At 48.6% G+C, this 16,420-nt stretch overlaps 1 protein-coding gene across 1 annotated transcript in view; it reads right to left on the reverse strand.

The window, feature by feature from the left end:
• TUT1 (terminal uridylyl transferase 1, U6 snRNA-specific) overlaps positions 1-16,420 on the reverse strand; it is a 348,086-nt gene that overhangs the window by 265,384 nt on the left and 66,282 nt on the right. The window lies entirely within an intron of this gene.

A 16,420-nucleotide genomic window follows, 5' to 3' on the forward strand; every position in this document is an offset into this window, starting at 1 on the left:
CGACTGACAGTGATATCTCCCCAGCATATTTTATTTATTTGATATGCGCAATAATGCCGGAATGCCCAGCTTCAAGGCGCAAGTCAGAAATAAAACAAAACTATGTGAAACTCAAAATGCACACTAGTAAATCAAGATACTTGAAATCAAAACAATGCAGGGAGCAGGAGAGCCTCTTCCATGTGGGATAAACCTAAACCATCATACAGGAGCCACAATTTCAGATCTCCTTCATGAACAGGCCTATTATTACTCATTATTATTATCTTGATTTTCTATAGCTTGTCTGTACCTGAAGATGTGCTAGTGCACTTTGCATGTAACAAGAAAAGTAAAAGTGCAGAGGCAAAAGAGGATATAACATTGGGAGGAAAGAAAAGGTATCATGAGGTAGGAGGATCATGCAGATACAGTCATTTCACGTAGATCTGGAACAGGTAGGTTTTCACTGTTTCCAGAAAGTGAGCAAATGTGGTTGAGTTCTGAGAAGGAAGGGAAGAGTGTTCCAGTCACTCCAGTAAAGAAATGCTTTGGGACAAGGAAGAGTTCATACTTGGTGTTCTTAGCAGGAGTGATTAATAGTCTACTTTGAACACCAGATGAGGTAAGAAGTGATACCAAGTAGGGAGGCAAGCAACTGCACTTGAATAATACTCTGGTCTGGATAGGTAAAAGTTCTGTAGTATTAGTGATATGTGATTACATTTTTACAGTAGATTAGACAGGGTGGCATGGGAAGACCCCTTTGTTAGAAAAATAATAGGACTGAGCAACATCTGCAAAAACAGCACTGCAGTCAGGAGATGATCAGTCCCTGGGCCACCGTTTTCAACTGGTCGGGAGCCAGGAGATATATATATATATTTTTCCAGAGTATGGAGGACCCCTTTAGCAGAATGAGTTAATGTTTTGATATGGGGTAGTATGGTTAGTGTTTTATCAACACTGAAACCAAACGTGTTCATAGATGAGCAAGGGTTGGGTGGAAGTTGGAGAACAAAAGTTTGTTTAGGAGAGTTTTGGTGAGTTTATGTTTATTTTATTGAGCTTAATTGTATTTCATGCAGCAATTAGTATATGTTTTGTCTTTTGTCAGTTTTGAAGAAGGAAGTTGCTAGATATCCATTGCTGTATCTTCTTAAGGCATGTCTTCATTGTGATGATGCCAGCTATACAAAACATTTTTTAACGGGGAGCTGTGTGTCATCAGTGTATTGTAATTGTAATTATATAGCGCTAACCTCCCCAGATGAGGCATTGAAGTGCTTTGCGGCAAGAAGTCCGCTTCTCAACCCGAGATTAGAGATAATAGTTAGTAGATTAGTAATAAGTGTGTTTTTGTGCTAGGTTTGTGATCTTTTTTTGTTTGAAGTTCTTTTTATTGGCATTTATAGTAAAAAAAAAAAAAACATTCCTGAGGCATCGACCTCATAGCAAAAACGAGAAACAGACAAATAAGGGAAGAGGTGGAGAAATGGGGGGGGATAAAGAAGATGAAGGATGCGAGCGCATCCATCACATTAGCCGGCATTACAGGTTACATAGTAATCTTGTGGTATCGACAACTAGTTTTCGATGGAAAGTCTTGGTAAGGGCAGGAATAAGTTTTCAACAATTCATAGTAAGGTGACACACTCCATATAAAAAAAATACCAACATATACAGGAAGGCTGTTAACTTCTCTACCAATCATTGCGTTTGTTCGGAACTTCCCCCAGGGACACGAGAAATGTGAATAGGACTGTGCTAACATCAATTGGCGCACCTTCATGGTGGAGGTGTATTTCGTGAGCCCATGTAGGTCAGAAGTGGCTCTCAAATTTCTTTGGGACGGGAGGCTGGGGGCATGAGTTCCCAATAAGTGGCTAATTGGTCCTGACAGTACACCATATCCCGCAACTAGGATGTGATACAAGGCACATACTTCCTCTCCCAGTGTCTGGCAACTTGGCATTCGGTAAGGAGCAGAAACATGGCAGTGAAGTGTCTATGTGCAAGCGGCATATCTTTGACGTAGACTAGAAGGCTCACCGTCTGCGTTTGTGGTGTAGAATAGCCCGTAATCTGTTGTATAGTGTAATGGACTGAGGACCAATAGTCCTCTATTTTAGGGCAGTCCCAGGCCAGGTGTATACATGTCGCCTGAGGGGGTGAGCACCTCTCACAGCGTGTCTCCTCCCTCAGGCCCATATGTCACAATTGTACCAGTGTGCGATATAATCGATGGAGGAAGTTGAAATGAATGAGTCTCAGTCAATAATTGGGGGAGAGGGTACGGTCTGCTCACAGCAATATTTCCATTGGACAGTAGTGAGGAGAGGATCAGTATCCTGTGCCCACTTGCCGTGGGCTGTAGGGGTACGGATTAGGGCCTCAGCTTGCATGACTGCGTAAAGACGTGTGACCGCTTAGCCCTCCACAGGGCTTGGTCGCCCCACTCACTGCTGCCGCTCCTGCCTGCCTTTGCCGCCTCCTGCCTGCAGATTCCTTCGCTCGCTGCCCGCTGCTCCTGGGAATTTCCCGCTGCTCCTGGGAATTTCCCGCTGCTTCTTGGAATTTCCTGCCGCTGCCTCCCTGCGGCCCCGCCCCCCTGTGATTCCATTCGCCGCCCCGCTCCCGCCACCCAGCTGCTCCTCCCTCCCGGCTCCTTACTTATGACGCCCCCAGAGCGACCGCGCAGCGGACGCGCGCAGGACCGCGCCCAGCGCCAGACCCTCTGGTCCTCGCCCTCGCAAGCACACCCTGCACATCTACGACGCCAAAACCCTCCACGCACTCAACGCCGGCCGAAACACCGCCTGCTACCGAGCCACCCCGAGACGCACCCACTGACCCTTCACCTGCCTGACCTGCCGCTTCACCGGCCTCCGACCCAACACCGCACCTGCTAAACCGAGCCCCAGCAACAAACACCTGATGTGCATCCTGCTCAACACCCGCTCCGTTCACAGGCATGCCGTCGAACTCTGGAACCTCCTCGACAGCATCAGACATCGCCTTCCTGACGAAAACCTGGATGAACGCCTCCTCAGCGCCCGACGTCGCCATCGCCGTCCCAGAAGGCTACAAAATCACCAGGAAGGACCGCGTCAACCAGACAGGAGGAGGCATCGCCATCATCCACAAGAACACCATCCGCATCACGACCAACTCCGATGACACCTTCACCTCCGCCGAACACCTCCACTTCCAGATACACACCGACCCCAAGACCACGCTCAGAGGCACCCTTGTCTACAGACCACCAGGACCACGCACACAGTTCAGCGAAGACATCACAGACTTCGTCAGCCCGCACGCCATCAATTCCACCGACTACATCCTCCTGGGGGACTTCAACTTCCACCTGGAGGACAACAAGGACCGCAACACCACTGCTCTGCTGGACAACCTGGCCAACCTCGGACTCAAGCAACTGGTAACCACCCCCACCCACTACGCCGGCCACACGCTTGACCCAGTCTTCTCATCCAGCAAATACGTCACCTTCAGCCACTCCACCAATCTCCAGTGGACTGACCACAGCTGCGTCCACTTCAGCTTCAGTAAAACGACGACCCACCACCACCCTCAACAAGCCCCCCGCAGGAGCTGGAACAAGATCACCGGCGACCAGCTCACCACCTTCCTCAGCCAGAACCCCCCCCCACCAGCTCAACGGACCCCAACGAAGCCGCCAACAAACTCACACAGTGGATCACCAACTGCGCAGACGCCCTCGCACCACTGAAGAAGAACCCAACCAGCAGACGCGGCAGCAAGAAAGCCTCCTGGTTCACCGACGAGCTCATCACCTCCAAGAAGAACTGCCGCTCCCTGGAGAACACCTGGCGCACCAACCAGACCACAGACAACATGACGGCCTTCAAACACGCCACCCGCAAACACCACCAACTGATCCGCGCCACAAGGAAGACAGCCTTCAAGGAACGACTGGACAACAACACCCACAACAGCAAGGAACTCTTCAGCATCGTCAAAGAGCTCTCCAACCCCGACGCCGGAAACAATGACATCACTCCCTCGCAAGACCTCTGAGACTCCCTCGCAGCCTTCTTCCACGACAAGATCGCCAACATTCACAACAGCTTCGGCCCACCAACCACGAACCCCACCACCGAACCGATGCCCCCCACCGCCACCCTCCGCACCTGGACCCCAGTCAGCACCGAAGACACAACACGCACAATGAACACCATCCACTCCGGATCCCCTACGGACCCCTGCCCACACCACATCTTCAACACGGCCGACCACATCATCGCACCCCACCTCCGCGACATCATCAACGCCTCCTTCAACACCGCCACCTTCCCGTAGTGCTGGAAACACGCCGAGATCAGTGCCCTGCTGAAGAAACCAACTGCAGACCCCTCCGACCTCAAGAACTACCGCCCCATCTCGCTCCTCCCGTTTCCTGCCAAAGTCATCGAGAAGACCGTCAACAGACAGCTAGCCGCCTTCCTCGAGACCAACGGATCCCTCGACCACTCGCAATCCGGCTTCCGAGCCAACCACAGCACGGAGACCGCCCTCATCGCAGCCACAGACGACATCAGATCCCTAATGGACAACGGGGAAACTGTGGCCCTCATCCTCCTGGACCTCTCCGCAGCGTTCGACACTGTCTGCCACCGCACCCTGGTACAGCGCCTGAACAACACCGGCATCCAGGAGAAGGCCCTGGAGTGGATCACCTCCACCTCATTCCTCGCCGGAAGAACCCAGAGAGTCCGCCTCCCCCCGTTCCGGTCAGCGGCCACCAAAGTCATCTGCGGCGTTCCACAAGGGTCATCGCTCCGCCCCACCCTCTTCAACGTCTACATGAGCCCCCTCGCAACCATCGCACGTCAACACAACCTCAAGATCATCACCTACGCCGACGACACCCAGCTGATCCTCTCCCTCACCAGCGACCCGGACGCCGCCAGAGCCAGCCTACACGAAGGGATGAAAGACGTCGCCGAATGGATGAAGAACAGCCGCCTGAAACTGAACTCAGACAAGACGGAGGTCCTCATCCTGGGATCATCACCCTCCGCCTGGGACGACTCCTGGTGGCCCCCCGCCCTGGGAGCCACCCCCAAGCCAACGGACCACGCACGCAACCTAGGCTTCATCCTGGACTCCTCACTCTCGATGACCAGACAAGTCAACGCCGTCTCGTCTTCATGCTTCAACACCCTGCGCATGCTTCGAAAGATCTTCCGGTGGATCCCCACCGAGACCAGGAAGACGGTCACCCAGGCCCTCGTCACCAGTCGGCTGGACTACGGGAACGCCCTCTACGCCGGCACCGCCGCCAAACTCCAGAAGAAACTCCAACGGATCCAAAACGCCTCAGCACGACTCATCCTGGACATCCCCCGACACAGCCACATCTCCGGACACCTGAGAGACCTGCACTGGCTCCCCGTCAACAAAAGAATCACGTTCCGACTCCTCACCCATGCACACAAGGCCCTCCACGACCTGGGCCCCAAGTTCCTCAACAGCCGCCTGACCTTCCACAAGCCCACCCGCCAGCTCCGCTCCGCCAGCCTCGCTCTCGCCACCGTCCCCCGCATCCGCAGAGCCACCGCCGGAGGAAGATCCTTCTCCTACCTGGCAGCCAAGACATGGAACTCCCTCCCCATCCACCTCCGGACAACGCAAGACCATCTTGCCTTCAGGAAGCAACTCAAGACCTGGCTGTTCGAGCAGTAGCGTTATCCCCCCCCAGCGCCTTGAGACCCTCCGGGTGAGCAGTGCGCTATACAAATGCCTATGATTGATTGATTGATTGACTAGCCTTCAGCTCATGGCGTTCGTCCGGATATGTTCAAGAGCGCTGAATGTGGGCGGGGATTCAGGGAAGGTGTTGTGTTGCGCATTACAAGTGGCACATATCTGATGATATAGCAGGATGTCCAGTGCAGTGGGGCAAGGAGAGATGTTTGGTTCGAACGGGGGCCGGAACTGACCTTCAGGGTATAAGTCAGCATAAGTAAATAGGTTCCTCCTGTGTGCTCGCGACCTCCTGCCTTTGTCTTGTAGCACCACCGTCATTGGGTTGCGTGTAATGGGGATAGATGGGGCATACATGCACTGCAGTTTGGCCTGACGTCGCAGGATGTCCCACACCCATCTGACGCATTCCACAGTATCAGTACCGGAGCGTGTGGGTTTGTATGTTCGGTAATGCGCAGAGGATAGCGGGACAGGGGAGGCCAGATCAGTCTTCACTACTACATGAGGCTGGACGTTAGTGGGGTATAGCCAGTAATGCAAGTATTGAGCCTGGGCGCACAGTGCATATAGCGCCATGTTCGGTGCGTTAAGGCTGCCTTGGCCAAATGGAAGCATGAGAATCTCCCATGAGATTCTGGATTGCTTGGCGGCCCATGCCAGTTGGACCATTTCCGTAGAAATTGAGTAGTGAGTGGCAGCGGGAGTTTAAGGAATATGTATAGAAATTTGGGCAGAACCACCATTTTGACAATGGCCATTCAGCATGTCATTGTCAGGGGGGAGTCTATTCGATATTGGGATCCTGTCTTCTAGCCAAGACTTTGTTCTACTGTAGTTGGCCCACCACAGTTCATCCAGGTCTCAGCTAAGCCATATGCCGAGGTAGCGCACCGCCGCCTTGGCACATTCCATCAGGAATGGAGGGTAACATTTTGGGGTATTGTTGGTTAAAGAGAATATAACTGATTTAGCCCAGTTAATGGTGACACCCGACAAACTACCGTAGCAAATTACTTCTTCGATTATGTAATCCAAGTTTTCTTGGGGATTTCAAACATAGAGGGCAATGTTGCCTGCAAACATGGAGATTAAAATCTTTGATGTAAAGTTCAACCCCTATGGGCATGATGTTGCCGTATCCTCCCTGCGAGGGGCTCCAAGGTGTGTGCTCTTGTTTTTATGCGTGTTCAGTAGAGTTTAGATCATGGATAGAATGGTGGGAATGGATGTGAAAGGGGAAGTACGAAGTTGTTTTTGTAAATACTGCTCGTGTGTGCCTGTTAGCTGGGTAACATGGCTAAAAAGGAGGGTGACATTTGAGAAGGATATCTGGGAGTTCATAGTAATCAGAAGGATGAGTCGGAGAGAGGAGGGGTGGGAGAAAGGTTGAAGGGAGTATTTTGTTTTTTTAAACAAAACTAAAATTAACTTATACATAGATATTTACACATGACACTTGGCAAAGTTTTAGTGGTTGGCGTAGAAGCCTCTGTATAAATATCCATATGTACATAGAAGCAGCAATAGTTACATGTTCTGGCTTGCAAATTTATGGTGTGGTGAAATATGCACGTTTTGTTATTCAAATTGCTGTAGTTAACTTATACATACATATATACATAGGACATTTCTTAAAGTATAGTAGCATGTATAAACACCTCTATATATACACATAGAAGTTGCAATTATGACATGGTCTAACATACACATATATCTTGTGGTGTAATATACATTTCACATATATAAATGTAGCTGCTTATAACAGGAAGCATAGTTCAAAAGTATAATGACAAGTGTAACAGCAACCTAATCTTCAGACCGTGAGAAGCATAGTTTGTCATTTCTGAGTATACTGTTGTGGTGCACTCTTGTGTTGTGAGTATAGCGGCCATGTGGGGAAGGGCCAGATCTTCTGAAGCTGAGATGGTGGTCAGTGGATAATAATGTTTGTGGGCAGCAAATTCCATAGTTTTGCTGCTTGAACAGAGAAATATGTTCCTCCCGTGTTTTTTTCATATATGTAGGAATATGGAGGCAGAGATTGGTTTTTTAGCGTAGGTTCCTTTGTAGTAGAAGTATTGTGGTCCTTTGCTATGTATTGCTTTGTGTGTGATGCAAAGTACCTTGAAGGTGGATCTTGTGGTAACTGGTAACCAGTCTAGGGCTCTAAAGGCAGGAGAGATGTGTGCTTGTGGTTTTATGTGAGTTATCTAGTGGCAGCAGAATTCTCTATAATCTTCTCATAGTTCACAAAGGTGAGTATTCCATGACACTGGAGACTTGTTGGACGGAAAAGTAGTGGTGGCTTTGCTGATGCCTCTAGGCTAGTGTTGATTTTTGGAAAAAGCTACCAGTGTCAGTTGCTGGGCCAGTAGCCATCATTAAGATGGTGGCGCTCCCCAGACTGTTATACTTCTTTGCGGTCTTGCCCTCATGGATTCCCCGCCCTACATTTCGGGAACTAGACTCGCTCCTCATCGTCTTTATTTGGGTTATGAGCCACCAGAGAATGGCCCTGGCTACGTTGCAATGCCCAGTCCTGGAGGGGGGGCTGTCAGTCCCAGACCTTGAATCATATTACCTGGCGTGACAGATGCAGTGGTTCACCCAATGGATACACAATAGAATGGCTGTGGGGGGAGAAGTGGGACAGTTCATGCCAGAGCTCCAACTGCTATTCCAGCTGCTTCTTACTATCCGGCGACCACTTCGGGAGGGCCCTGCCGAGCTTCAAGTAATGAAGCTCTGTTGGCGAAGGAGATTACGAAAAACACGCAGGATTACCGTACTCGACTGACATGCCCCTACACATCCTGTGTGGTGAGTGGGGGGAGGGTTTTAGTCGGAGTGGACGGTCGCTGGTATAGCTCGAATAGGAGATTTATTCAGGGTAGATGAGTTGCTCTCATTGGAGGACTTCAGGCTAGAATTCAACCTGCGGCAGAGGCACTTCTTGCTCCATAGAGTGGTGTCAGTGGCGATTAGTAATCACTGGGGGACGGGTATGGCCGAACCTGCCACTAATCGAGGAATGCAAATTAATAAGTATGACCACTGGCACCTTAAGGAGGGATGTCACCTGTTTTCACAGAGCGATAAGGGCAGATGTATTAAAACCCATGGATGGCCTCCGGGAACAATGGGAGGGGGACCTGGGAGTATCAATTCTCGAGGGAGTCTGGGCAAAATACTGGAGCTGGTCCCGAAGGTGTCCAGAAATGCCTGATTAAAATTAATAATAAACTTCTATGTTCTACACAGGGCATTCCTTATCCCCGGCAAGCTGACCAGGTTCTTTCAGGCAGCAGGAGTTACGTGCCCTAGGTGTGGTACAGTGTAGGTGGAGATATTCCATATGTTGTGGTCCTGTCTGGCCCTAGCGGAAAACTGGAAGGAAGTCACAACTATAGCGGCTGATATTAAGCAGAGGGAGGTCCCTTGCTCACAGGGTCTCTGGTTGTTGAGCTGGTTCCCACACAAATCTAAAACCAAGGTCATGAGTAGGTTTCTAGATCTGGCTCTAATATTGGCAAAGAGGGAATTACCCAGGACTGGAAAGCTACTATGGGTCCAAGGACCTGGTGCAGTGATCTTGAGGGATAGGCAGGATATGAAAGTGGATTGTTCTTCTGGAAGGCCTGGTCAGGCAGTGGCACCCTAGAGGTGGCAAGAACATGGGAGGCTTTGGTGGACTCTTTGAAAGAACCGGACCCTCAGTCAACAGTGGAACCCAGGAACGAGATGAGAACTAAGTGAAAGACAATCCTTGCTACTGCTTAACACGAACTGTTAATATGCGCTGCCAAACGCTGTGGGACTATGAATGTAGGTACAACAAGTCTCACCGACCAGAAACAGCTATGGTTGGCAAGAATATGATGGTCTTTGCTGCAGCTCGGGAGGTGGGGGGGAATTGTTAAGGCAGCAGCGCACCTGGAGCCTTGTTTGCAGAGTGGTGGAGAAAGGGGGCGTGGCCTCCAAAGACCTCTCAGCAATCCCGCTGTGTGGGACATACTGGAGTTAAAAGGAGGTCTTGGTGGCCCACAAGGATCTTCAGCAGCCAAGGGTACTTCATCCCCCAACCAACAGCCCTGTTATATTCCTGAGTTAGGCCCATGTAGCGAGGCAGCTTATTCCTTCCATTGTCCTAGAAAATAACATTTAAGCTATGAACTTTTGCACACATTTGCATGCACGACAATGTTGGATTAGTGTCTCTTAAACTACTCTGTTTACACATCCAGCTTCACACAACATTATCACAATGCCTTGAACATCATGTACTAGGCCTCTCTACGCAGTAGGTACAAAAGTCGTCATATCTTCATCCATAGGGCGACAGCGCTATCAACATATCCATAACATCATTAATCTAGCGCGCACAACGCGAAGGCTGCTTTCTATTGTAAATAAAAGGCATCCGGTAGAGGAGGCACTTCTGCTGACACCGAAGGTCCCTGCATGCTGAGAAATCACCACGTACCTCCCGCCAAGCAGTGGGGTGGGGGAATGTGATCCCCAGGGCCATGTATGGCTCCTCCAGGGGGGTAGTGAGCCCTCGCAGCATTTTTTTTAGCCCCAGGGAGGTGGTGGTCCTCGGGGCTGCGGGCAGGCCCAGTGGGCCCACCCGCAGACATAATAAGAAGTGCCCCAGTGAGATGGTGGTCCCCAGGGCTTTTATTATATATTATATGCCCCCAGGACCTGGCCCACCCGGGGGTTATTTAAAAGCAAGTGCTGTAGCCTGCGCTTGCTTTTTTTTAAAAAACGTTTTCTGCGAATATCCCGATTTCGCTTCAATTTAAAAACAAAAGATGCTTTCTTTTTCGGTCCGTTGAGGTCCCTTTGGGATTCCTGGACAAACTTTATGGGGTCAGGGTATTCCTACCCTGCCCCTTTTTCTTTCTTTCAAATTTTTTTTTGGATTTGGGGGGGGGGGGGGGGGGGGGGGGCCATGGGACTTGAGTCCCAAGATGGCTGTCAGCACTTGCTGGCTGAAGTGTTGGCGGCCAATCAGAGCTGTGCATTTCTCTGCAAAAGCTCAGCTTTATTTGACACAGATATCACTATAATTTTCAACTTGAATTTCTGAAAAAATACTGAAATGATTTGCACCAAAAAGCACAATCCACGCAACAACATCTACCTTTCTGCCAAATTTTGAGTAATTTCATCCAGCAGTTTGGGCTGTATGTTCGACAACATGTTCCTATGGGAATTAAAATGGGAAAACAGACTTTTTTCTAACCCTCTTTCTCTCTGCCCCCACTTAACGGATCACCCCGAAACTTCCCATGCACAACAGAACTTACTTTCACACTTTTTGTGGTGCCAAAGATATAGGCTAGTCAAAAAACGCTTTTCCTGTGGAAACTAGGTCCTACTGCTAGTAGGTTGTAGATATACACACTGAAAGAAATCAAAGGTTACAGGAAAGTTATAGTTAGGTTGATATTTCACTTGTACAAAACCAGAGAAATTCAGCAGTTATAGTTATCTGAGCTAACTATAATATGCGCTCCAGCAATGCACTGCTTATGACCTCACATATTACATCACTCATTACATCGTCATCACTAATGACATCTCAAATGACATCACTTTTGATATCATCCAGTGACTGTTTTAAAACGCTTGAGTGTTAAATATGCATACCAAGGTGTATTGATGGATCAGTGGGTGTATAAGTGCCTGTATAGATGATTCAGTGAGTGCATGACTGACTGCATAAGTGAGTGATTAGGAGTGAATGTATGGGTGAGTGACTAGGTTGTGTGAATGTCTGTATCAGTCTGTCAGTTGGTGTCTAAGTAGCTGTATGGGTGGGTACGGCTGTATGGGTTAGTGAGTACGTCTGAGAGGGGCTATATGAGAGAGAGAGAGAAAGAGAAAGAGAGAGAGAGAAAGAGAAAGAGAAAGAGAGAGAGAGAGAGAGAGAGAGAGAGAGAGAGAGACAGAGAGAGAGAGAGAGAGAGAGACAGAGAGAGAGACAGAGAGAGAGACAGAGAGAGACAGAGACAGAGAGAGAGACAGAGAGAGAGACAGAGAGAGAGACAGAGAGACAGAGAGAGAGACAGAGAGAGAGAGAGAGAGACAGAGAGACAGAGACAGAGAGACAGAGAGACAGAGACAGAGAGACAGAGAGAGAGAGACAGAGAGACAGAGAGAGAGAGAGAGAGAGGATATGTCAGTGGTATATGGGTGAGTAACTGCATGTGTGTGATTGTGAGAGTGGCTGTACGGGTGAGTGTGTGCTTGTGTCACTGACTCTATAGGTGAGCGAGTATGTGTTAGCATCTGTATAAATAAATGAGTTGGTGTGTATATTACTTTATAGGTGAGTAAGTGGCTGTGTGACTGACTTTAGGTGAGTGAGTAGCTGTGTGAGTAGCTCTATGGGTGACTGAGTGTGAGTGGCTGTATGGGTGGATATGTCAGTGGCTGTATTAGTGAGTGAGCTGGTTATGAGTGGCTGTATAGGTGAGTGAGTGGATGTGTGTGTGTGTGTGTGGGTGTGTGTGTGTGTGTGTGTGTGTGTGTGTTTGTAGAGCTATGAATCTGTAAGTGGTGTGCAAGTACTGGTATGGGTGAGGTAATGGTTTTGAGAATGGTAGTGTGGAAGGTGAAGCATGTGTATAAAAGGTTATATTGGGGTGTGAGTGGGTGTGTCAGAGATTCCGTGGATGATGTCTTCAGTAATCTCATTTGAGATGTCATCAGTGATGTCACTGATCACATCATAAGTGATGTAATATGTGAGGTCATAAGCAGTGTATTGCGGGGGCGGTAGTTATAGTAAGCTCGGATAACTAGAACGGCTGAACTTCTATGGTTTTGTACGAGTGAAATGTCAACCTAACTAGAACGTCCCTATAACCATTGTTTTTCCCCAAAGTTTTTTTAAATTCCATTTCCTAACTATAACGTACCTGTAACCTTTGGTTCTCTCAGTGAATTTCTAAGGTTTTTTAACTAACAGCTGAGTTTGCACAGTAGTGAAGAAAGGGGCTGGGCCTCCGACCAGTTCTCAGGAATCCCACTTTTTAGGACTTATAGGAGGTATCAGGAGGACTTCTTGGTCCCCAAGGACCCTCAGGAGTAAACTGGACTTCATGCCCGAACCAGTAGTATACCAGGAGCCGCATTTGCAAAGTGGTGGAGAAAGTGGGGCGTGGTCTCCGAAGACCTCTTAGAAATTCTGCTGTGTGGGACTTACTAGAGATAACAGGAGGTGTAGTTGGCCCCCAAGGAGAAATGTTTTTATTTCTCTTTATTTTCTTTCTAGGGCAAGCCTGGCAGTGCATGCGCTGTCTTTCGAAATGCTTTAATATGCTCTAGGGGTTTCGACTGCGCCCATCACTTTAAATTGGTTCCTTTTTGTGCTGTGCACAAATCAGTGCTTGTAATAGGTGCATATGTTTTATTTATTCCGCCTTGAGGTGGTTTTTTAGGTCTCAGCCTGACGTAAGCAGCGCATGCGCTGCCTCGTCATACGAGGCTTCTTGGAATCAATACGATTCCAGAAGCCTCGTCCCAGCACCGCCTTAACTTTTGATTTGTGCGCGTTGTTTTGCGTCACGAATTATGCCAAAGGCAGTGCAATGATTGCACTGAAGGCATGTCACTCCCTTAATGTTGCCACCCTGTCTCCTTTTATCTATGCCCTGCGGGATTGGATCTTTTACCCACGGTGTTACACTAGTGCCTTTAGTTACTGGGGAAGCACTATTTGTTTCCCCTTCCATCTGTCTCTCTGAGACAAAGCTGCTTGTTTACAGCGGCTGCCTGGCCAATCTGTTTTTACGTGCCCCATTGTATGTATAATGTGTTTACTGACGAGGCCAGTAGCACAGCCACACCGTGTTTTCCCAGCTAGGCGAGGGCGTATTTAACGTTTTACAAACTTTAGCAATCACTATTCGAACGCATTGACTCAGATCCATTTGTATTATGAGCCACGGTCCCTTATTTCAATGACAGACATTGGAAATGGCGCCTTTGCAGCGAACTCAAAGGGAATTTGTTATAAATCAATTCAAAGGCTTTACCACCCCAGCCTTGCATCGATGTAGCACCATCTCCCAGTGCACTGCCTGTTACCCGCAAGGCAGTGGAGTGTTTCTCTGTAGACCATTTTTAGATCTAAGTAGCTAAATATTTAATTAAAATCAAATGCGCCTCATCCACCGCAGCATCTGCGCGACTTACTTATAATATATTTTTAGTTATCTTTCTTTTCTCGCTTCCCTCGTCCGCACCGGTCTGCACTATGCTAGCATCTGCCACGGCGCAGCAAATAAACCATCTGCCAGTGCACTAAGATCACACAGAGTGTCACAGGTGCTAGAGCTGAGATCTTAACTCTTTTGCTTTCTGCTTTAGTATCAGAGGCAGCAAGTCATGAATATTTGTTGGTGAGGGGGGATTTTAATGTATTCCTGTGAGTTTTAGCGTGTGTGCATTGACGCGTGGGGAGGATGGGGAGGAGTTTGTTTAGCACCCGCTGCACAATATATTTTCTCTAGGCGCACTGTGATGGAAACGAGATGGAGACGGATAAACGCTAATCACTGGTTGCATTCTAAAATATTCCAAGCACTAATAAATTGTGTTTATTATTTTATTAACTGAAATGCAAACATGCCACAGTCTAGCCGCTGCAGGGCTGTGTTGTTTCCACACAAAAAGGATGCCCCCCCTCCTCCCACTTACGCGCCTCCAACTCTCATCTCCTATCTCCTAATGTCATGTACCTTTTGGTTTAACAAAAAAAAACATGATTCCACCCCCCCAAAAGTGTTCAGTGGGTTCTATTTAAATCTCCGTCTAGAACATTGTTTCTGCAGTCTCGAGCGATTGAGGTTTCATTTCTCAACAAGGTACAATTAACAGCAAAAATAAATGAAGCATTTAGCCCTCGGTAAAACAATGTTGCCAGGCTGCCCAACGGCCATTAGCCAACAGCACTGTGCATGCTGGGACTGGTAGGCCCATCACTGGATTGGAAAATATGAACCTGCAAGACCCAGAATCCAAAGTCGTATTTTGGTTCAAAAGTCTGTTCTGGCCAGAGGTGTGGTGCATAAAGTGGGGTCACTTGGCAGCTATGCAGACTTGTTCTACATATGTGCCAAGATTTAGGCACATACAGGGACATTTTGCATCAGAAAGAGGGGGAATGTTATTTTCCCATGGACTTCTACTGAGTTTGTAAGGTAAACAAGCATTGGCATAGTCAATATGTATCGCCTTTGGGACCTTATAAGTGTTTAGTTATCCAGCACAATATCCTTGGTGCAACAAAATCAAGTGTTGCATGGCTAAACACTTATAAGGTCCCAAAGCCGAGACCTATTGGCTATGCCAATGCTTGTTCTCTCTTGTAGCGTCTGCCCAGATTACATGTGGCCCTACCCTTAGCTGCATTTATGTGGTTTGGGGCACTATTTTTACTATTCACCTCGCTTCCTTGCTGTCTCTCGGGCTCTGCAGGCACAGTAATTTTTTTCGCAATTGAAAAAAATAGTTTTCGGAGTCACAGTAGGAATAGGTGTGGCAGATCACTAGCGCCCAGAAGATACACTTTTAGGTCTCGCGCCTAGCGTTGCAGTGCGTAACGCTGCTCGTGCAGCGCGAGACCTCTTGTACGGGGTTTAGCACGCTACCCACTTTCTTTCCCCGTCTTGGCATTGGCTTGCGCGTGTTAGAAGACTTAGCTCTGGTAGAATGAGCGTGAATACATTCAGGAGGCTTTTTCTTGGCCAAGGTGTATCAGATCTTGCTACACAGGATGATCCACCTGGACAGCGTTCTTTTGTGGACAGCCTTGCCCTTTATCTTGCCCACATAACCAATGAAGAGTTGATCGTCTAACCTGAAGTCCTTGGTTCTGTCCAAGTAGAAGCTGACCGCCCTCTTGGGGTCCACACAATGAAGTCTCTTCTCCTCCTTAGAAGGGTGAAGTGGAGGCTAGAAAGTGGATAAGGTAATGGACTGCCCCAAGTGGAGAGGAGTGACCACCTTAGGCAAGAAAGCAGCTGTGGTCCTAAGAATCATCTGATCCGCTTGGAATGATGTAAAAGGAGGCTTGGAGCTAAAAACCTGCAATTCACTCACCCTCCTAGTGGAAGTTTTTGCAACCAAAAATATAGTTTTAAACGCTAGAAACCTTAAGGGACAAATATGTAATGGTTCAAAGGGTGAACCCATCAACAATGTGAGAACCAAATTCAAATCCCACGGAGGCATGATAAAAGGAGTGGGAAGAAACATATTAGTGTAGGAAGCTGAGTTTCTGTTGCAGTAACCCCCCCACTTTTTGCCAGACTACTGATGCACTTTGACTTGATGTGCCCTGGGTCCCTGCCAATCAGGTTCCCAGGGCCTGTGTTCTTTCCCAAAACTGTACCTTGTATGCCCAAATTGGCACCTCTCTGGCCACATGTCAGTCCCTTGTAAAAGGTACCATGGGTACTGTGGCCAGGGGAGGCCTCTAAGGGCTGCAGCACACTCTCTCTCTCTCTCTTTGCTGTGTGTTTTGGTGCAGAACAAAGTGAAGAGTCGACATGGCACACATCCCTGTGTGCCATGCCTACAACCCACTGACCTGGCATAGGTCAGCCACCCCTCTAGCTGGGTGCACTATACCAGTGGTGAGGGTACAGGTGCATGAGCCCTGTACCACTACAGT

This window comes from Triturus cristatus, chromosome 9 (genome assembly GCF_964204655.1).
Source record: "Triturus cristatus chromosome 9, aTriCri1.1, whole genome shotgun sequence".
Lineage (NCBI taxonomy): Eukaryota > Metazoa > Chordata > Amphibia > Caudata > Salamandridae > Triturus > Triturus cristatus.